This window comes from Trachypithecus francoisi, unplaced genomic scaffold, assembly GCF_009764315.1.
Source record: "Trachypithecus francoisi isolate TF-2019V2 unplaced genomic scaffold, Tfra_2.0 Lachesis_group5, whole genome shotgun sequence".
NCBI classification, from domain to species: domain Eukaryota; kingdom Metazoa; phylum Chordata; class Mammalia; order Primates; family Cercopithecidae; genus Trachypithecus; species Trachypithecus francoisi.
Genome location: NW_022681470.1, coordinates 16,823,006 through 16,845,907, shown reverse-complemented (window position 1 = coordinate 16,845,907; position 22,902 = coordinate 16,823,006). Strand labels below are relative to the sequence as shown.

Sequence of the window (22,902 nt, the reverse complement as noted above, 5' to 3'; positions counted from 1 at the left end):
AAGCCACATTCAATAGTAGGTTCTAGAAGATTTAAAAGACAAGTGCATACAAAATAATTATACTCTATGTTCATGTGTACACAATATGTAAAGATATAATTTGTGACATCAATAACATAAAGGTGGGGATGGAGCTGGATAGAAGCAGAAATTTTGTATGCTTAAGTTGTATGCCTAAGTTAAGTTTGTATCAATTCAAAATAGATTGTTATAACTGTAGGATATTATATGTAATTCCCATTTCATATAATATGCCACAAAGAAAATATCTATAGAAGGTACACAAAAGGAAGTGAAAAAGGCATCAAAATGTGCCTCTATTAAAAAAAGGTCAACTAAAACAAAGAAAACTGGTCATGGAGAAAATGAGGGGCAAAAAAAACTGTAAGATATAAAGGAGGGAAATGGCAAAAGTAAGTCCTTCCATATTAGTAATCGAGACTCCATCTTAAACAAAACAAAACAAAAGAAACAAACAAGCAAACAAAAAAGTCCAATCAAAAGCATAGATTGGCAGAATGAATTAAAGAAAAGTATGATCTAACTGCATGCTATAAGAGACCAACTTTAGATCTAAAAACACTTTAGATCTAAAGGTTGAAAGTGAAAGTGTAGAACAAGATGTAAATAATAACAAAAAGAGAGCTTCAGTGTCTACACTAATATCATAAAATAGAATTTAAGTCAAAAATTGTTACAAGAGAAAAGGACATTATATGTTGATAAAAGGGTCAATTTGCCTAGAAGATATAACAATTCAAAACATATATGCACCAAACATCAGAGCTCCACAATATACAAAGCAAATGTTGACAGAAATGAAGGGAGTAGTAGACAACTCTGCAATCAAATGCCTGAATAATGCAGTATGTGAGCTAGTCCAGCCTCTTCCATGATTTCCACATCACTTTGATGTGGACATCCTGGACATCTGCAGTCTTCAGTTACTTCTTGTTTCCTGCTGGCATTTAAGTCCCTTGTACTTTATGTGAATTCTTACTTCAGTTACACTGCCCCTACAACTTGCAATGAACATTCTCACTTAGGTTGTATCACTTTCCACCCTCCTGCCTGAAATCTGATGCTTTCCTTCAAGCTCCATTGCCACTAGGAAGCTTTTTTTTATGAGCTAAGATTAATAACTTGCATCCTTTACCCTCCACGTGTTGCATATACCTATAGCACTCATTTAGCACATCACATTTCATACTTTTTAATTTGACAATGTAGCTATATTTAGCCTATTTGTTTGGTCTCCTCCATAACCAGAGCTTTATTTCCATGGAGGCTAATGCTCCTTTAAGTTTCTGACAATGAGCATTGTTATATAGATGCAGAATCTTATTTTTTTAATGAATTAACAGATGTCTCCCTAAATTAGGCCCAAATACTGATCTTAATCCTAAGAATTAGCTAATAGAAGCATCACAGGTATTAAGTTAGACAGATATGGCCAAACTGTTTAATTTTGTAAGCTTCAGTTTCATGCGCTAATGCCATATGTATCTATCTATCTAACTATCTATCTATCTATCTATCAATCTATCTATCCATCTATGTATATCTAGCTTGACCATCACAACAGTCTAAGGAGAAGCTATGCTTATCCCTATTTTTCAGATGAAGAAACTGAGACCCAGAGACATTAAGCAATTTGCCAAAATTACCCAACTCACACATGAAAGAGTTAAGGTTTGAACCTAGATCTCCCTGACTCCACTGCTTATTTTAAACATCTACAATATTTACCTTTCAGTCCTTGAACTTAATCTTGCCTGAGATCTAAGTTCAAGCCTTTCATTATCCACATCCCCCCATATCTAATGATAGTTGGGGTAGGCAGAATAATAACCCCCCAAAGATGTCTGCATCCCAATCCTGGAACCTATGAATATTTTACCTTGCGTGACAAAAAGGGACTTTGCAGATGAGATTAAGTTAAGGGTCTTTAGATGGAGAGACTATCTTTGCTATCCGTGTGAACCCAGTGTAATCACAGGGTGCTCATAAAGGAAAAAGGGAGGCAGGAGTCAAAGTCAGAGAGAGATTTGAAGATGCTCAACTGCTTATGAAAATGGAGAAAGGGACCAAAGCCAAGGAGTTCACCGACACCTTGATTTTAGCCTAGTGACACTCACTTTAACCTCCAGAACTGTAAAATAATAGATTTGTGTTGCTTGAAACCACTAATTTATAGTAATTTGTTATGGCAGCAGTAGGAGACTAATGCAGTTGACCCTTGAACAACATGGGTTTGAACTGTGAAAGTCCACTTCTACATGAATTTTTTTTAGTAAATATATTAGAAATACTTTTGGAGATTTGTGGCAACTTGAAAAAACTCACAGACGGACCATGTATCCTAGAAATATAAAAAAAATTAAGAAAAAGGTATGTCATGAATGCATAAAATATATGTAGATACTAGTCTATTTTATCATTTACTACCATAAAATAATGCACACATCTATTCTAAAAAGTAAAAATTTATCAAAACATATGCAAACAGACTGTACATGGCGTCCTTTGCAGTGAAGAGAAATAGAAACAACATAAAAATACATTATTAAATCATAATTGCATAAAATTAACTGTATATATAAGGTACTACTATAATAATTGCTGCATTGCCAGCTACATTGCTATTGTGGTGAGCTCACGTATTGGAAGTATCCACTTAAAATGCCATGTGATGCTAACTGTCTGCACATGAGCAGTTTCTCTCTCCAGTAAATTGCATATTGCAATAAAACTTACCTCTTTCAGCTCTCACATATTTTTTGTGTTTAGGGCAATACTATAAACTTTGAATGACATGGTGGGACTAATACGAAGTGCCACTGCTGATGCTGGAAGTGCTCCCAAAAAGCAGAGAAAAGTCATGACATTACAAGTAAAAGCTGAATTGTTTGATATGTGCTATAAATTGAGGTCTGCACTGTGGTTGCCCACCATTTCAGACAGATGATTCAGTTTGTAAGCAGACAATGTAAACTTACGATATCAATAAGTACAGTACAGTAGTGTAAATACATTTTCTCTTCCTTATGATTTTCTTGATAATATTTTCTTTTCCCTAGCTTACCTTGATTGTAAGAATATAATACATATATCATACAAAATATATGTGTTAATTGACCATTTCTGTTATCAGTAAGGCTTCTGGTCAACAATAGCCTATTAGTAGGTAAGATTTTGAAGAGTCAGAAGTTATAGTGAATTTTAACTGTGCAGGTGATTGATGCCTAATTCCCATGTTGTTCAAGGGCCAATGGTACAATAGGTTTTCCGTTTTCCTTTCCCTCCTGATGATTTATGAACTAGTTCTACAAAGTTTCCTCTTTGCCTTTGCGTCTCTTCCTCCCACTGCCACCATCCAGATTGTTTCAGAGCAGCACTTCCTCAGCTTCATCATCACCCTTTGTGGGTATGGGAGGACTCTCACTTCCACTAAAGGCCATGCCACACTAATTGCCTTTCTGGCTCTTTTCTCTTAAAAGGTAGTGCTTATAAAGGAAAAGAATAGTCCATATGTAGTCTTAGTAGGACAGGGAATAGTAGGTCTTTACCTCCCTTAATCCAAATGCTAGATCTCTTCAGTGCAAGCCAAGGTAATGCTTATTTTTTTGGCACCCACATCACATCCACTGCTCACTCAGGTTGAGTTTATTGATAACTACAACCCCAAGCTTTTCATGTCATATTAAAGCAAAAGCCATTTTGAGCTGTTCTTGTATCTTGTAGAATGTCTGCCATCTTGTGTCATGCAGCTTTTGTCTCAAAGAGAAAAAAGAAAAGCATAGTACTGAGTTAATCTCTCCAGGGAAAGATTTAAAGACTAGGATAATAAGGAGAGACAGATGGAATTCTGAGAGAAATATGGCAAATTATAGAGCAAATCTAATTAAAGGGCCATGGGAACTTCTCCCTGGCGCATAAATAAAATATGACAATCAGTGTCTGCTAAGAAACCCTTAGCAAATATCTAGTCTCATTTTTAAATTTATCATTACATAGAAGTGTTATCTTTTAACAAATAGTGGTATGATGCCAAAGAAGCTGAGAGAAGCAAATAGACACAGGCCAGGTGGCTGCCCATTCTCTCTGCCCACCCCTCCCTACATACGCTTCAGATGGCATAGGCTCTCCCAGCCATTTCAATACAAGACACATCTGTGACCTCGCCAGCTTGAAGGATACAATGAAAGGTTCTTAGTGAAGGAAAAAGGTGTTCATCTTCACCCCATCGTAATGGGCTCCGAGGAGGACTGGCAACTTGCAGAATCTGGAGAGGAGAGGTCAGGACTGGCTGCAGAGGAGGAAGCTGCTGAGGTGATTAGGAATTCTCAGACAGGACCTTGTTCTTTCCCTTTCAATTAAAAATGGCGGTGCCTCAAACCCTCTGGGCTTCCTGGACTTTGTGTTTAAATGTTTATGCATTTTCAGGAGAATAGTCAAATAATGTAGCTAAGACGTGGTACCTTCAAAGCTGGCAAACCAGCTGGCTTCCCTGCTATGATCCCCTTGCACAGCCTGGCCCTTCAGACAAGAGCCTGTATTCTGAAGGAAGTCCTTACAGAGTAGCTTGGATCTACTACCCCTTAAAAGAAGGAGGAACTGGTGAAATTATTTCCATTAACTTTGAGGTACCCAAGAGGACCACAGAGGTCTTATTCTTTTCGGTTTGGATAAATCTGGGGCAGTCCAAAGGTTGCCAAGGGAGGTAGGAAGAAAAGTTTAATTTGCACACTTGAGCTTTACAGTCTGTCTGACTTCATTGGAGTTTACCTCTTTTTAAATTGCAGACGCAGGGCTTAAATACTTCCTTACCTTCAGTGATCTCTCCTGAGCCCTCCTGTTCCTGATAAGCTGCAGGGCAGTGCTTTCGTTCCTATGACGTGTTGTCATATTAACACGCACACCCAGAGTGATTACCGTGTTCACTTCCCCTGGATGTGCTTCATCTTCATTGAGTTAAAATCAAATTGCTTTCTACTTCAGTAAATCCAATTCAGCCTTCTTACTGACCATAGGTTAAAGTTTTAATTTAAAATTCCCTTTCTTTTAAAAATTAGCAATTCAAATTCAAGGTGGTAAAGCAGCCCACATTCTGAGACTGCTGGTGTTGGAAAGGGCTTTGGCTATCATCTGTCCTGAGTGATGATTCTGTTGAATTATCTCAAGGACAGAATAGTCATTACTTTGAACAGATTAGGTGGAATGATGTAAATGAAAGTGCTTTGTAAATTGTAGGACATTTAAAAAAATAAGTATTATTAGCATTTATAAAGATACTTTTTCCATTGTTGCCAATGTTACTAATTTTTTTAAAACCACTTTATTGAGGTCTTATTGACATAAAAAAGCTGTACATACTTAGCTGGGCATGATGGGGGGTGCCTGTAATCCCAGCTATTTGGGAGGCCCAGGCTGGAGAATTACTTGAACCTGGGAAGGGGAGGTTGCAGTGAGCCGAGATTGCACTATTGCACTCCAGCCTGGGCGACAGAGCAAGACTCTGTCTCAAAAAAAAAAAAAAAAAAAAGAAAAAAGCAAAGCAAAACTGTACGTACTTAATGCATACATCTTGATAAGTTTCAGGATAACTGCAACACATTTGTGAAAATCACCTGTGAATCCCACTTGTGAAACCAAACATTAAACAGGTCCCTCAACTCCCAAAGTTTCTTCTTTATTATTACTATGATTAATTGTTTTTGGTAAAAGCATATAACATAAAATCTACCCTAGGCAAATTTTAAGTATACAATGCAGTGTTTGTTAGCTATAGGCATTATGCTGTATAGTACAGCAGACTGTACTTATTAGCTTAAACTTCATTTATTATAACATGGGTTTTCCTGTTGAACTCCTGTCTTCCTTCTTGTGGGTATAAACTAGAATAACTTTACAGATCACTTGCGAACATTTTTCACCTCCAGCAGCCATTCCTGTCCAGGTTTGGGATATGCAACACAGTGGTCCAAGAGATGATTTTCAGAGTCACAAGGACATGGCGTGGGGTACCATTGACTCACACTCTCCTGCTAAGGCAAAAGTCTCAATTTGCTGCTAGTGCATCTTTAACCTTCTCTAACACTCATTTCCCTTTGTAGTAAAGACAGAGCTCAGCAGACTTCTGTCCCAAAATCTTTGGCCAACAGCAAAAAGCTGTTTTATTGTCATTGTCTTTATTTGTATGGTTTTCTTCTAATTATGGTGAGTGATTTTCATATCCCAGTGATAATAGTCATACCAAAAAAGAATAAAAGTATCTTTTAAATTGACAAGCACCATGAAGTGGTTTCAGACTGGCTGGTGTTTGGGACATGGCTTTCCAGGGAGCTTGAGAGATGGGCCATGCATGGATCAGATCACTGGCCACTGTGACAGACAACACACAATTTGCCATTTCCCATGGCAGTCTTTGACATATCTGAAGTCAGCGCTCATGTGTCTCTTCAGCCTTTCCTTCTTTGGGCCTCACACTTCCAGTTTCTTCACATGTTCCTTATTTGATGTCTTCCCGCAATGGTAACTCGAGTCTATCAGTTTTTCTTTTGAGGGAGCTCCCTGTTCATCATTTTTATAGAAGGAGGCCTTGTTCTGATATCAGAGATCAGTTCCTCAAGTTGGTTGAGAAGGGAAAGTCAGGGAGCAAAGGAGAGTTAACAGGGATGATGTGGAAGAATTGCAGTGAGGGGGATGCCTGGGAATTGTTAGGAGAACACGTAAGTCCTTAGGTGTCTTTATGTTGGTGTACAAAATAGGAGTTATCAAAACTATAAAAACTCTGGAAGATAACCAAGGCAGTACTATTCAGGACATGGGCATGGGCCAAGATTTCATGATGAAGATGCCAAAGCAATTGCAACAAAAGCAAAAATTGACAAATAGGATCTAATTAAACTTAAGAGCTTTTGCACAGCAGAAAAAACTAACAACAGAGTAAACAGGCAATGTATACAATGGGAGAAAATTTCTTACCCACTATGCATCCAACGAAGGTTGGATCTAGCATCTATAGGGAACTTAAACAAATTTACAAGAAAAAAACTAAACAACCCCATTAAAAAGTGGGCAAAAGACATGAACAGACACTTTTCAAAAGACATACATGCAGACAACAATCATATGAAAAAAGCTCAACATCACTGATCATAAGAGAAGTGCAAATCAAAACCACAATGATATATCATCTAACACTAGTCAGATGGATATTATTAAAACGTAAAAATAACAGATGCTGGCGTGGTTGTGGAGAAAAAAAAAAACCCTTATATGCTGTTGGTGGGAGTGTAAATTAGTTCAGCCATTGTGGAAGACAGTGTGGTGATTCCTCAAAGACCTAATGACAGAAATACCATTTGACCCAACAATTCTATTACTGGGTATATACCCAAAGGAATATAAATCGTTCTATTATAAAGATACATGCATGTGTATGTTCATTGCAGCACTCTTCACAACAGCAAAGATATGGAGTCCTTGTGCAGCATCCATGCTAATCTTCTCTGTATCATTCCAATTTTAGTATATGTGCTGCCAAATCAATCTAAATGACCATCAGTGATAGACTGGATAGAGAAAATGTGGTACCTATACACCATGGAATACTATGCAGTCATAAAAAGAACACGATAGGGACCTGGATGGAGCTGGAGGCCATTATCCTTAGCAAACTAAGGCAGGAACAGAAAACCAAACACCGCATGTTCTCACTTATTAGTGGGAGCTAAATGGTGAGAACACATGGGCACATAGAGGGGAACAATGCACAGGCAATAGGGCCTATTGAAGAATGAAGAGTTGAAGGAGGAAGAGGACCAGGAAAAATAACTAAATGGGTACTAGGCTTCATACCTGGGTGATGAAATAATTTGTACAACAAACTTCCATGACACAAGTTTACCTGTGTGCCCCAAACTTAAATAAATGTGCCTCTGAACTTAAAAGTTAAAAAAAAAAAAACTTGGCTGGGCGCGGTGGCTCACGGCTGTGGTCCCAGCACTTTGGGAGGCCGAGGTGGGCGGATCACATGGTCAGGAGATCGAGACCATCCTGTGAATGGTGAAACCCCATCTCTATTAAAAACACAAAAAATTAGCTGGGTGCAGTGGTGGGCGCCGTAGTCCCAGCTACTCAGGAGGCTGAGGCAGGAGAATGGCATGAACCTGGGAGGCGGAGCTTGCAGTGAGCCAAGATTGCACCACTGCACTCCAGCCTAGGCGACTGAGGGAGACTCCGTCTCAAAAAAAAAAAAAACAAAACAAAACCCAAAAATAAAATAGTGGTTATAAGCCAAATTTGTGCAACAGCGGTACATGTGTAAAGACTGTCAAGACTGGGTTGAAAAGTCTGTGAGAGTGCCTTTTCATCTCGCTTCTCTGAGCCTTGAGGTTCCCATCTCTAAAACTGGTTGAAATGAGGTATTGTATGGAAAAGGCTTTGGTAAACCAGGAAGTGCTATACAAATGTCAAGTACTAGTTTTTTCATTAGTTATATTGTTATTTTATGTCTCTGTTATAACATTGACATTCTGTTCAGTGTTTATCCTGGTTTCTCTTAAGATCATATAAATCTTGTGCCTTTTATGAAAGATTTCCATGGAGAGGAATAACTCTGAGACTTAAACCAATTTTTCAGCTTTTTATAAAAGGATCCGGCACTCTCCAGTAGTCCTTTCATAAAAGAGCCTTGCCTTTCCCAAGTCCATTGTCGTGATTTATTGCTTGCTTGTTGGGATTTCACCATCCAGAGGTTTTTATCAAGAAAGCCTATGGCTGTTATAGTATCCAAATCTATGCATGTTAAATTATTTTTTTGTCTTTATAATGTCTGGCAACCTGGCTGGGTATAAAATTCTTGAGTACACCCTGCTCCCCACCTCCATCCAAACTATATAGAGAGGGTTACTTGGTGTTGAATATTGCCTTGGAAGCCAGCTTTAATGTTGCCCTTTGTACATGACTTGAGTTTTCTCAGAGGATCAGTCAGGATTCATTCTTTTTTTCTTTGGATTTCAGTGATTTTACCAGGACATCCTGGTGTTGGTCATAATATTTCAATTTGTTTTTTGGGAGCTGTGTGATCTTTTCTTTGTAGGTTTAGTTTGATTTCCTATTTATTTTTTCTTCTCAAGGGACACTAATTTTCCATATTTTTGTTTGCCTTGTGTATATATCATCTTCCCTTTCATTATTTTTCTTTACCTTTTCCTTTGCATTTTGCTATTTTCTCAAGTTGATATTCCATGCCATTGACTCTATTTTCAGCTGTAACTGTACCTCTTGCTGCTTCTGAGATGACTTCATATTATGAACGAACTGAGCAGAACACCCAGGCAGGCATCAGCTGGCCTATGGTAAATCTTCCTAGATTATCATAAAAAAACGAACATTACCATAGCTCAGATTAATAGTTGGCCAATAGCTGTTGTCTTCTCCCCAGCCCGACACATGCTTGAACTCTCCATTCTCCTGAGTAAAGGACCTTACAAAAACACTCCTTAAGAACTGGAGAAGGTTGTATTGGTTTCAGTGTCTGCCATTAATTTTATCCATATTGTACAGTATTTGGCAGATATTCTCATAGTTTTAAGAAGCAATATAGTGTTCAGAGCATAGTATGGAGAAAACTGCCTGGGTTTTAATTTAAAATTTTCCAGTTGTTAGCCATGTGAGGTTGGGCAAGCTACTTAACCTCTTGATTCCTCAGTTTTCCTCATTTGTAGAAGGGGGTTAGTAATAGCACTGCTGTGAGATGAAATGAATTAATGTTTGTAAAATGCTTATAACCCTGCTGGGTACAAAGTAGGTGTCTTTGAAGTGATCATAAGATGCATTGTCAATAAACTTTTCTCCTCCATTTCTCAATCACTAAGACATGTGCATTTATCCCAGACTCTCACATAAAAAGCCAGTGCCCATTGTGTGCAGAATAGGGTAGGACTGAGGCCAGACTTCCTGGGATCTAGTCCTGGAGCTAGCACTAACCAGCTGTGTTACTTATCTCCTATATAAACCTCAGTGATCTTATCTTAAAAATAAGGTGATAATGATCATTACCTCATTCAGTTTTGTAAGAATTAATTGACATAAAATGTGTTAAGAGCTTAGAATATGTCTGGCACTTAGTACGTGCCCAGTGAGTTTATGATTGCGTAAATGGACATCAGATTATGTCAGATCTGTCAAGCTAGTTTTTTATTTTTTTTTCCAATCCCTCTCTGATTCTTTTCTACGTCACATCTGTTATATGTACCATTTTAAAGCTTTGTAATTTTGGGAGAAAGAGTAATGGGAATTGAATAACGTGGGCAGTCACTGGGCTGGTACTATAACAATATTTGATCCATAGCTATTGGGATAAGACCATGTTATCAACATGTAGAAAGTAGCAATAGTAAAACATTTCATTTCTATGGCACTTTGGAGTTTACCATGTATTTTCTAATGTCCTGTCTAATTTAAACACAAAGAAAATACGAAGTGCAGAGAAACAACTGATGTTCTTTTTGTCTCGTCACCAGGCTAGGTGTGACCTGGGTGTGCAGCCTCAGCTCGGTGATCTCAGACATCATCAGAGCAGCCCTCTGCAGTACACTGAAGCACTTGTTGGTTACACAGAGTACCTGTATATGTTATGTTAAGCATTGTAGGAAACTGTAAGAAAAGCAGCTTTGTATGGTCTTCGTGGCCATGTGTATGTAGTTCTGCCTAAGAGCAAAGTTAAATGAACTTATAGCCAATATAACGACACAGCCTGATGACAGAAAAAAATTCCCCAAATAACCTTGAAACTCACCCAGAGGGAGCGAGGATTTGTGTAGTGTTGCAGATGTCCCTTTGTTTTCACCCCATTCCTACCCCTGCCCAGGCTTACCTTTGCTGTCACTGGGGCTCTTTTGGAGGCTGGAAGGATTTTAATCCTGTCTGGTCCTTTCCCAAGATTAGTGGTGTAATTGAAAATGTGCCCACAAGCATAATCTCTGAATTGGTGGATTTAAAACAAAGCTGATGAGAGACTTCCAACAGTAAGTGTGTAAAAAGAAAATATCTCTTTAAAAGATGTTATTGATAATGAAAAAGTGAGACCGTCGATACTCTTACACACCTGGTGGGGGCTTTATACAGATTCAGAGGCATCCGTATGTGTCCTGCTTATTGGTCCTTAGGCTACTCCCCCCCACAAAGTGTCACACTATCTTGGTGGACCTGCCAAAATGACACATCTTTTTACTTTGAGATGATTGCTGGGTCCTGGGGTTTCTCTCCCTGCCTCTTCCCCAGCCCTACCCTATTGCACATTTTAGCGTGGCTTAGCTCTGCTGCCTTTGTGGTTGTTAACACTCAATCTCAGAGACAAAGATCTAGGCAGGAAGGAGGATCTATTGTGAACTGGTTGGAACTGGATTTCTGACCCTAAGAAAATAGTTCCCCTTATCATCAGATAGAGATGCTATTTGTACATTTCTCTCTCATACATGTACATTTACTCTCAAAATTTCCTGGGCTAGTAGGTCTCCCGAGGTGGCTGAGAGATCCTAGAAGGTACCAGTGTACAACTGGGCCACATCCTTAAAGATGCTGCGTGAGGGACAGCCACAGAGGCCCGTGTGCGCCATTGCCCTCATCCCTTGGCGGCTCTCTGGCTGAGGGCTTTCTCTGTCTTTGTCTTCTCTTGTCTTCAAGATCCTTCTTACTTCCTTGTCCAATGTGTGACATCTTTTCCTCCATGAGCTCAATTTTTCTGTTCCAAATAGCTCTAGTCTGCTGGTATATTGTATTTGTTTTTTCTTTCTTTCTTTCTTTTTTTTTTTTTTTTTTGAGACGGAGTCCCCCCAGTTGTCCAGGCTGGAGTGCAATGGCGCGATCTCGGCTCACTGCAACCTCTGCTTCCTGGGTTCAAGCGATTCTCCTGCCTCAGCCTCCCAAGTAGCTGGGATTACAGGCATGTGCCTCCACACCCAGCTAATTTTTGTATTTTTAGTAGAGATGGGGTTTCACCATGTTGGTCAGGCTGGTCTCGAACTCCTGTCCTAGTGATCCACCCGCCTCGGCCTCCCAAAGTGCTGGGATTACAGGCGTGGGCCACCGTGCCCGGCATCTGCTGGTATATTGTACTCCTTTCTCTCAGTTTAGTTAAATTATTTCTACTTTGTCTTGATATGTAACAGTGGTATATTAGTCTCAATCCTTTGGAACATTTTTAGGTCCTGATGCTATCATCTATTATGTTGAAGAGGACAGGTCAAAGGAAAGAGCCCTGTGGGACCTTCCCTGTGACCATTTAGGATTTAGAGCCATTTGGCCTGAAATTGTTATTCCCCAGCTACGAATCCATCTACCTGTCCCACTGTTCTGTGTCTCCAGCCTCCACTTCCACACGTGAGAATCAGGAGAGGCTGCGTCTTAAATCCTTTTGGTAAAATCCAGACATTTATGACCTCTGCCTCTCCCATGGTTTACCATGCCTGACCTACAGTAGAGTCCTTAAGAAATACTATTGTCTTTTCCCCATTTCTTATTTCCTGTTTAAATAAAATAAATTTGATATTTGTCTTTCTAGTGTGTTGACATGTCTCCTGTTCTCCCAAATTCCTCAAAGACCAGTGTAGCAATTTACCAATCTCATTTTCACATTCCTTCAGTGCAATAAGTGAATTAAAGCCAATTTATTATCCAGGATTGCTTCATTTATTTCAAAATAAGCTGTGTACCAAGAAAGCTCTATTCCCTCAGCAAGAGCTAGCTCCAGTTTTAAAGCTAATTCTAGAGAAAAACAGACTTATCTAGTTTGTTTTAGCTATTAAAGACCCTTTTAAAAAAGAAATAGGCCTTTGAATGTTGCCAGGGGTTAGAAAGCTAGCCCAGAGACTGAGCAGGTAAACAAAGAGGAAGGGGAAAAACTGATTTTGAGTGTTTAGAGTGTGTGAAATGTCATTTTTCCCTTTAACCTCTCCCTTAAGGAAAAGGAGAGATTGTTAGAGTAGTGTCTGATCACGGCGCACACATTTGGAAGGTTTTTGTAACTCTAGGGTAAAATACAGATCTATTAAAATTTTCATGAGTTTCTTATACTTGTCAAAAGTTGCCTACAGCTTAGATGATATTTTCCTGATAGTTTGTAAACTTCTACTGACTTCTCTGTTTTTCTATTCACCCACACCCATTTATTTTCTCTTTACTGCATTTTACTCTCTTAGGAAGATAAAACAGAAAAGCAAAACAAAACAAAATCCCCAAAAACCTAAGTCTGAAGCGGACCGTTGAATAATATTACTTTAACTGATGAACAGATTTTCCTCCCACAAAGAAGGAAAAAGGGAGAAAATTCATAGCTCTTCTCTCTTTTTAAAGACTGTGCTGGAAAATTCCAAAATGTTATTGGAATAAAGGAATGACTTCAGGTGCTCAGAACAACTCGGGGAAAGAAACTAAAATTTATGGAGCATTTAACGTCACCTGGCACAAATTCAAAATGTGTTTTTTAAAGAACACACATTTCATGATTTTCTTGTATTCTTACAACAGCCTTTCAGGGTATGGGATTATCCCCATTTTACAGATGAGCAAACTGAGACCTGGACAGGCTAAGTAACTTGTTAAGGATCGCCCAGGTGGGGACTGACCGAATTAAAAATCCAACACTTTGTGCCAGGTGCAGTGGCTCATGCCTATAATCCCAGCACTTTGGGAGGCCGAGGCAGGCGGATCACCTAAGGTCAGGAGTTCGAGAGCAGCCTGACCAACATGGCGAAACCCTATCTCTACTAATAATACAAAAATTAGCCAGACTTGGTGGCACATGACTGTAATCCAGCTACTTGGGAGGCTGAGACAGGAGGATTGCTTGAACCTGGGAGGTGGAGGTTGAGCCGAGAGCGTGCCATTGCACTCCAGCCTGGGCGACAAGAGCAAGATTCTGTCTCAAAGAAAAAAAAAAACCAACAACCAAAAAACAACACTTTGATTTGCTGTAAGACCCTCTCTGTGAATATTAAACTGGTAAACCTCATACATAATGATGAGATTAGTCATCTACAGAAGTAACTCAGGGCTTGTCTGTCAACATCCTATGCTCCAAAGTGACTGCAGTGTAATCTCAGGAAGGCAAGATTGGAATGAGATCGTAAATAAAAAAATTGACATCTATTGCTTAGTATTGGTCATGTCTGAAGAAAGACTGCTATCAGAGGGGGATGGTCAGTATGGAATTGTAAACAGGAAGTCAAAGAGGATGAATGTGTTGTTTATACCCACCAGAACCCAGGGAAGCATGGTGAGAAGCAACAGGAACTCTTCTGTCTGGTGGGCAGGTGGACAGCTCCGTGCAGTGGAGACATTTGCTTCAACTATTATGGTTGAAGTTAGCAGCCATGAGATCATCTATAGACTGAGAGAAGGCAGTGTGGACAAGTGCTTCAGGGCACAGGCTCTCTAGGGGAGCATGAGTTCATGTTCTCCAATCTTTCCAACTACCATGCGTGGAAGATACTAAAATGAACTTTCCCCAGATGAGAAAACAGGCATGGTGAAGTTATACTTGGGTAAGTCAAAGAGGGGTAGAGATAGGCTTAAGCCCAGTCTAACTTCAGAACTCTTTTGACTACGTTGCTCTGTTTCTCTCTCTCTCTCTTTTTTTTTCTTGAGATAGAGTCTCGCTCTGTCACCCAGGCTGGAGTACAGTGGTGCGATCTCGGCTCACTGCAACCTCTGCCTCCCGGTTTCACGCCATTCTCCTGCCTCAGCCTCCCAAATAGCTGGGACTACAGACGCCCGCCACCATGCCTGGCTAATTTTTTGTATTTTTAGTAGAGACGGGGTTTCACCGTGTTATCCAGGATGGTCTCGATTTCCTGACCTTGTGTTCCGCCTGCCTCGGCCTCCAAAGTGCTGGGAGTACAGGCGTGAGCCACTGCGCCTGGCCACGTTGCTCTGTCTCTTAATAGTCTTGTCATTCCTGGGGTGCTGCCATTTGTTTTCTTTTCTAATGCATAGCTGATCATGAAGATGGGTTCACACAGGTGACTTGAATTCTAGGAGCCAGGCAATGTCACAGCTTCCTGGCCAGTTTGTGCCTGTTGGGAGATTCCCCATCTTTGATGCCTTTGACTCTCAGTCCCTGAGGGACACTCACTTCCCTGGCAAGCACTGCCTTGGACTGCATGAGTGATTTTCTATTGCTTTGTTTCCGACCGGGTGGGCACCTAGCTCCGTGCTGGTCTGTGCCTGGCTGAGATATCTAAGAGCAGCTCATTGCCATATTCTGAATCCCAGCCCTCAGGGGAACAACCAGCACCTCCGCTTCCTGCCTCCTCTGGCAGATGGCCCTGATCTGAGAGTTTAAGTGGTATCTATCAGAGAGGAGTGATTGGTAGAGACAGTAGCACCTCATTTTAATAATTTAAAAATCATAAAATATGCCACTTTGGATACTAAAGCTTTTAAGAGGCATTTAATAAAAATGTTTAGTTGCTTTCCACAATGAGAAAACATTGTTATAACTAAAGCACACTTCAGATATTTAAGCATTAAAGCATCCCCGGAGACTTACTCTTAACAGTCTGATTATCGCTTTGTTCAAGATGATTCTGTAGTGGAGAGGCATTACAGAGGCACGAAGAGACAAGAATTCTTTATAATTACTGTGCACTGTTTGAATGTAAATAAGTGCTTGAAAACCGTTTGCTCTCTTAAACAGCCTAAGTTTTCCCACTGTCGTCTTCCATAAGGTATTAATTGGTTTAAACAGCCTCTTTATTTGTAGGCAGCACAAAGGTTAACTTCAGTCCAGCCCCTGTCTAGTTATCATCAACTTCAAATGCTAATGCTGTTTGAATTCATCAGACAGAATTGAGCTTTCTGTATGTGGTCATGGCCTCTTAAAACTTGCAAGGCTGGGTGCAGTGGTTCATGCCTGTAATCCCAGTACTTTGGGAGGCCGAGGCAGGTAGATTACCTAAGGTCAGGAGTTTGAGACCAGCCTGGCCAACATGGGGAAACCCCGCCTCTACTAAAAATACAAAAATTAGCCGGGCATGGTGGTGCATGCCTGTAATCCCAGCTACTTGGGAGGCTGGGTCAGGAGAATTGCTTGAACCCGGGGTGCGGAGGCTGCAGTGAGCCGAGATCGTGCCACTGCACTCCAGCCTGGGCAACAGAGTGAGACTCTGTCAAAAAAACAAAAAACAAAAAACAAAAAAAACTTGGAAACTATATATAGGGTCTCTATATAAAATAAGGCTAGAGAAATTTTATAAAAGAAGGGTCCTCAAGTATAGATAAAAGACAACTGTATTCTATTATAAATGTTTTCTTATATCTCAGACCCAGGTAAGTTACAGGTCACGCTCAGCACCTGCCTCCATGCATATAGCAGCAGGTCATTGTAACATCAGCTTATTGAGAGTGTGGATCACTATAACATAGGAGTCGTGTTATGCTGGGTTTTTTTCCCTCACACCAGTGCACTACATTCCAATACTAACCTGTGGAAAAAAATTACTGAATATCCCCTTGTTTTTTAGTAAGACCATAGAGCAGGACATTTGCAATTTTATAATGGTTTTATTTTTAAGATCAGGCGTTTAAAGTGGCACAAAGCTTTGATGTGAGCTTACATTCTGAGTATTATAAACATTTAGCACAAAGTAAGAACTTACTTAAAAGAGACTCCAGCTTCCAGGGTGCTGTTTCTGTGTGAAATACTGAAAATTTGGGATCATTTTAAAATAAACACATGTCAAAGTTGGCATGCAAAATGGGGCATTTAGAAAGCCATGAAAATAAGCCCATGCATAAAATATGGCATTAAAGAGGTAACTGTGAACTTTACAGATGGACAAGCATGAAAGAAGCTATCTTTTGCTAGGGTGGATAGGAGAGTTTGCAGCTCTTTGCTGCAAAAAATAAGAGCAGAAACTTAAAGTTGTTTAGTTGTTTTGAAATAACAGCTACGCAGAGGGCTCCTTCTGGTTCATCCATATTTTATTAGGGCAGCAGTTAAAAAATTCATTAGAGACACCCATCTGTAGCTAGCAGCACTCTTGAGGAGGGCTCAGATGGCGATCAGATTTTGGAGTAGCACTTTACAGTAAAAGAAAAAGACAATTGTTTAGGAGAATTAATAGCACAGTGGAGAGAGGCTGCTTGGTGCATTTTAAAGCATACCCTTCCACATGGTTTATGAATCTTTTGCTACTGATTTCCTCAACCACTTGCTTTGGTTGGGAAAGAGAGATCCAGACATAACAAGGAAAGAAAAATTGGATCAGAGAGTTGAGACTGTATTGGTCAATGGAGAACATAGATCGAGTGTCTTTGTGATCCCGTGGTGAGCTCTCGTGTGTGTGTGTGTATGTGTGTGTGTGTGTGTGTGTGTAGATCATGTTGTTCCCCCAGGGAACTTCATCAGTACAAAAAAAAGCTTGTGGTCAGAGCTGAGGCTGCCCTGGTTTACCTTGACCTTGAACTCCACCTCCCTCGTGGTCAGGTCCAGGTGCCTTTGCCTCATCTTTATTTATGAATTGAAAATAACTCTAGTTATTGAATGGCAATGGAGGGGAAGAGACCTCTCCTCTACCCTCCTAGATTCCCTAGCTGGGTCTATGAAATTTCTATTTTTTCTTTTGAGAAAGAGTTTCACTCTTGTTGCCCAGGCTGGAATACAACGGCACGATCTTGACTCACTACAACCTCCGCCTCCTGGGTTCAAGCGGTTCTCCTGCCTATCCCTCGATGTTGTAATTTCATCAGTCTTGGTTGTGGTCTGGACCTCAGAATTTTTAAAAGATGTCGCCATGAATTTTTTTTTTTTTTGAGACAGAGTGTGGCTCTGTTGCCCAGGCTGGAGTGCGATGGCATGACTGTGGCTCACTACCTCCTTGCCTTCACAGGATCAAGCTATCCTCCTGGGCACATCTGGGATGCATGTAATTTGCCTGTATTCTGTGACCAACCCCTCTGTGACCAACTCCTCTGTGACCAATCCCTCCTGGAATCCCAGTGTGGTTTCCTTGGGTGATTTCTGGTCATGTTTTTTTTTCAAGCTCTCTTCTTCTTTCAGGATTTGCTTTCTTAGGCGACCTCATTTAACCCTCCTGGCTTTCCCACTTGCATGGCATGTGTTTCCAGCTCTCTTCCCTGTGGCCCAGGTCCTGCCTTGGCCCTGTCCTCTGGGTCCCCACCTGTAAGCCACCCTAGGCCTGTTCTCATCCCATCGTCTGCCTCATCCTCCACAGCTGCCGCCCTGTCTGTACCTAAGTCCCAGTGGTTCTGAACTTCTTCAAGCTGGCTGCACTCAACGCTGCCTTTCACACTGTGCTTGCTGTTCCCTCCACCGGCAATGACCTCACCCTCCTTTTTGGCTTGGGAAGCCTCAGCCTTCCAGTTTGATTTCCTGGCCTCCTGCAGTGGAGTTGCTCACAGCCTGGTCTGCATCTGCTTGTTGACATGTCTGTCTTCCCCAGGGAGCCATGAGCTCCATTGAGGACAGGGACCATCACTTTGAAAAATTAATAATTAATTTTTAAAGGCAGGGTCTTGCTAAGTTGCCCAGGCTGGAGTGCAGTGGCTATTCATAGGAGCAATCATAGCTCATTGCAGCCTTGAAGTCCTGGGCTCAAGTGATCCTCCTGGCTCAGTCTCCTGAGTAGCTGGGACTACAGGGGCATATATGCACCCAACTTGAAAAAGTATTATCAAATATTTCACAGTTATGAAAATTGTATTTATATATAATTATGTGTTTAATATATAATTACACATAGGTTTTATATGTGCTGTTTGAAAATAATACAATCAGTACCTGTGTAACCACCACTTAAGAAATGGAATGTTACCCTTGAATTACTTCATAATTGCATGAATTTTTTCCTATGTATTGTTTGAGAATAATACAGTAGGCACCTGTGTAAATACCAGCAGGCTTAAAAATGGAACATTGCCCTCGAGGTCCCTTGCACATCACGTCCTGTTCCCTGTTAAGACTGGTTTATCATTCTTTTGCTTTTGTTTATACTTTTAGCACGTATCTATCTCCTGTGCTAAAAGACTGTTCCAAGCAGAACAGTAATTCCAGTTTCAGTTATTCTGGGCTGAGACTGTAGACAATTAAATAAAAAGCCAGTTCAGTGTGGGATTCATCCCTTCAGACTGTGAGGCTGTTGTAAGGAACTAGTGCCTGGGGGAATGCCACCTGGGCGTCAAACCTCTAGCCTTTGGGTGATCAGGAGGCTGACAGGAAAAACAGCGACAGAGCTTTGCCTCTGGTGGAACTCCTGGTGGCCTGCAGACCTGTTGGCATCTGTACCTGCAGTCCACTCAGCTTTCCAGATGACTGAAATGCCCCAACAGGGTAGAGTGGCTCGCCTCTGCAAGAAAGAGCAGCTGGTGAATAATCATGCCTAGGAAAACAATCCACCTTGCAAAGAGATGGATGGTATCTGTTGGTGAATGTGATGGCAGCAAGCCCAGTGCAAGATTCTGTGGCGATTCCTTGATTGACCTGCTCAGTTGGCGGATTTTGAAAGGGAAGTGGGAAGGACCGCTTCACTTGCATAGAACTCTCCCTCTCTCTCACTCCATCTTCATATCTATGTCTACCTTTCTCTTTGTGTATATGTGTTTATAAATAGTTCATACGTATATTTGTGTATAGACATATACACATTTGGATTTATATTTGTATACACATTTTGTATTAGTCAGTTTTCATGCTGCTGATGAAGATATACCCAAGACTGGGAAGAAAAAGAGGCTTAATTGGACTTACAGTTCCACATGGCTGGGGAGGCCTCAAAATCATGGCAGGAGGCAAGAGGCACTTCTTCATTTTCTTTTATTGTATTTTTTTTTTTTTTTTGAGACAGAGTCTCATTCTGTTGCCCAGGCTGAAATGTAGTGGCATGATCTTGGCTCACTGCAACCTCTGCCTGCTGGGTTCAAGCGATTCTTCTGCCTTAGCCTCCCAAGTAGCTGGGACTACAGGCGTCTGCTACCACGCCCAGCTAGTTTTTATATTTTTAGTAGAGACGGTGTTTGACCATATTGGCCAGGCTGGTCTTGAACTACTGACCTCGTGATCTGCCCGCCTCGGCCTCCCAAAGTGCTGGGATTACAGGCATAAGCCACAGCACCCAGCCTGGCAAAAGGTACTTCTAACCCAAAAGTCCACAATCCAAAGTCTCATCTGAGACAAGGCAAGTCCCTTCTACCCATGAGCCTGTAAAATTAAAAGCAAGTTAGTTACTTCCTAGATACAATGGGGGTACAAGTATTGGGTAAATACAGCTGTTCCAAATAGGAGAAACTGGCCAAAACAAAGGGGTTATAGGGCCCATGCAAGTCTGAAATCCAGTGGGTGGTCAAAATTTAAAGCTCCAAAATGACCTCCAGATCTCACATCCAGGTCACACTGATGCAAGAGGTGGGTTCCCATGGTCTTGGGCAGCTCCACCCCTGTGACTTTGCAGGGTACAGCCTCCCTCCCAGCTGCTTTCATGGGCTGGCACTGAGTGTCTGCAGCTTTTCCAGGTGGATAGTGCAAGCTGTCAGTGGATCTACCATCCTGGGGTCTGGAGGACAGTGGCCCTCTTCTCACAGCTCCACTAGGTGGTGCCCCAGTAGGGACTCTGTGTGGGGGCTCCAACCCCATATTTCCCTTCCTCTGGCCTAGCAGAGATTCTCCATGAGTGCCCAGCACCTGCAGCAAACTTCTGCCCGGGCATCCAGCCATTTCCATACATGTTCTGAAATCTAGGTGGTGGTTCCCAAACTCCAGTTCTTGACTTCTGTGCACTTGCAGGCTCAACACCAAGTGGAAGCTGCCAAGGCTTGGGACTTGCACCCTCTGAAGCCATGGCCCGAGCTCTATGTTGGCCCCTTTCAGCCACGGCTGGAGCAGTTTGGACACAGGGTACTAAGTCCCTATGCACACAGCACAGGGACCCTGGGCCCAGCCCACAAAACCTTTTTTTCCTCCTGGGCCTCCAGGCCTGTGATGGGAGGAGCTGTTGTGAAGACATTTGACATGCCAAGGAGATGTCTTCCCCATTGTCCTGGGGCTTAACATTTGGCTCGTTGTTACTCATGCAAATTTCTGCAGCTGGCTTGAATTTCTCCTCAGAAAATGGGTTTTTCTTTTCTGTCACATTGTCATGCTGCAAATTTTCTGAACTTTTATGCTCTGCTTCCCTTATATATCTGAACCCAGCACCCAGGACACCTCTTGAATGCTTTGCTGCTTAGACATTTCTTCTGCCAGATACCCTAAATCATCCCTCTCAAGTTCAAAGTTCCACAGATCGCTAGGACAGGGGCAAAATGCTGCCAGTCTCTTTGCTAAAACATAACAAGAGTCACCTTTGCTCCAGTTCCCAACAAGTTCCTCATCTCCATCTGAGACCACCTCAGCCTGGACCTTATTGTTCCTGTCACTATCAGGCTTTTGGTCAAAGCCATTTAACAGGTCTCCAGGGAGTTCCAAACTTTCCTACATTTTCCTGTCTTCTTCTGAGCCCTCCAAACTGTTCTAGCCTCTGCCTATTACCCAGTTCCAAAGTTGCTTCCACATTTTTGGGTATCTTTTCAGGAACACCCCAATCTACTTGTACCAATTTACTGTGTTAGTCCATTTTTATGCTGCTGATAATGACATACTTGAGACTGGGAAGAAAAAGAGGTTTAATTGGACTTACAGTTTCACATGCCTGGGGAGGCCTCAGAATCATGGAGGGAGGTGAAAGGCACTTCTTACATGGTGGTGGCAAGAGAAAATGAGGAAGAAGCAAAAGCAGAAACCCCTGATAAACCCATCAGATCTCATGAGAATTATTCACTACCATGAGAACAGTATGGGGGAAACTGACCCCGTCATTCCAGTGATCTCCCACTGGATCCCCTCCCACAACACATGGGAATTATGGGAGTACAATTCAAGATGAGATTTGGGTGGGGACACAGCCAAACCATATAACATTTGTATTATTTTCATATCACACATGTGGGCGCCCCCAACAATGTTCCTTCATGCACATGGATGGTGTTGAAAAAGCACTTTCTGTTGGACTTCCAATTTTAGGCCAAGCTTAGGCCCAGGTTGTTGAATTAACAATGAATAAATCTAGAGAGACAGAAAGTAGAATGGTGGTTACCAGGGACTGGGGCAGGGGGAAGTGGGGAGTTAATATTTAATGGGTACCGTGTTTCAGTTTGGGAAGGTGAGAAAGTTCTTCAGGTGCATGATGGTGACAATTGTACAACAATGTGAATGTACTTAATGCCACTGAATGATACAGTGAAACATGGCAAAAATGGTAATTTTATGTTAGGTATATGTTACCACAATTAAAGAAAAGTAAAAAAAGAAAATCATAGGGAAAATGCAATGGAAGCCTCAGGAAATGGTAGGGGAGGTCAATTCCAAACCCACATACATTCTAAAATGTCAGAAATGGTCAGTTAGCAAAGTAGGGATTAATTAGATTTTATACTTGCATGTTTTTGTTGACATTTCTGGGAATAAAGAGAGAAGAGTGTGATAATTCCTCTTCCATGTCAGTTCTAGAACCTTCTTTGTTCCTCACCCTGGTGCTTACATGAGTATGTACAAGTGTGTGTGTGTGTGTGTGTGTGTGTTTGCAAACATGGACAGTGGGTGGTGGATTTGCTACTCTATTTCTAGTATTTCTGTGCCACCTTATTAATAGGAGAGCTGTGGGATCAGGTCTCTGGATGTAACCCTGTCATTCCTTAGTTCTTCTGAGTTCAAACTGAGTAACTCACAAAATGCGTCTGCATCAGGACTGACTTGTGGCATTCATTTTCTCAAAGGGCAAAAAACCTTTTGTTTCTGGTAGAAATTAAAGATGTGTTTGAGACGGCCCTCACTTCTTTTTC

General features: G+C 41.3%; 1 protein-coding gene, 1 non-coding gene and 1 pseudogene across 9 annotated transcripts in view; 2 read left to right on the top strand and 1 right to left on the bottom strand.

Moving 5' to 3' along the window:
• The window catches only part of DISC1 (DISC1 scaffold protein), a 397,938-nt gene that overhangs the window by 38,166 nt on the left and 336,870 nt on the right, over positions 1 to 22,902 (top strand). The window lies entirely within an intron of this gene.
• LOC117077007 lies at positions 7,486 to 7,554 on the bottom strand (annotated as a pseudogene).
• LOC117076927 lies at positions 8,553 to 8,663 on the top strand. Its single transcript, XR_004434541.1, has one exon. It is a non-coding gene; the product is annotated as a U5 spliceosomal RNA (small nuclear RNA).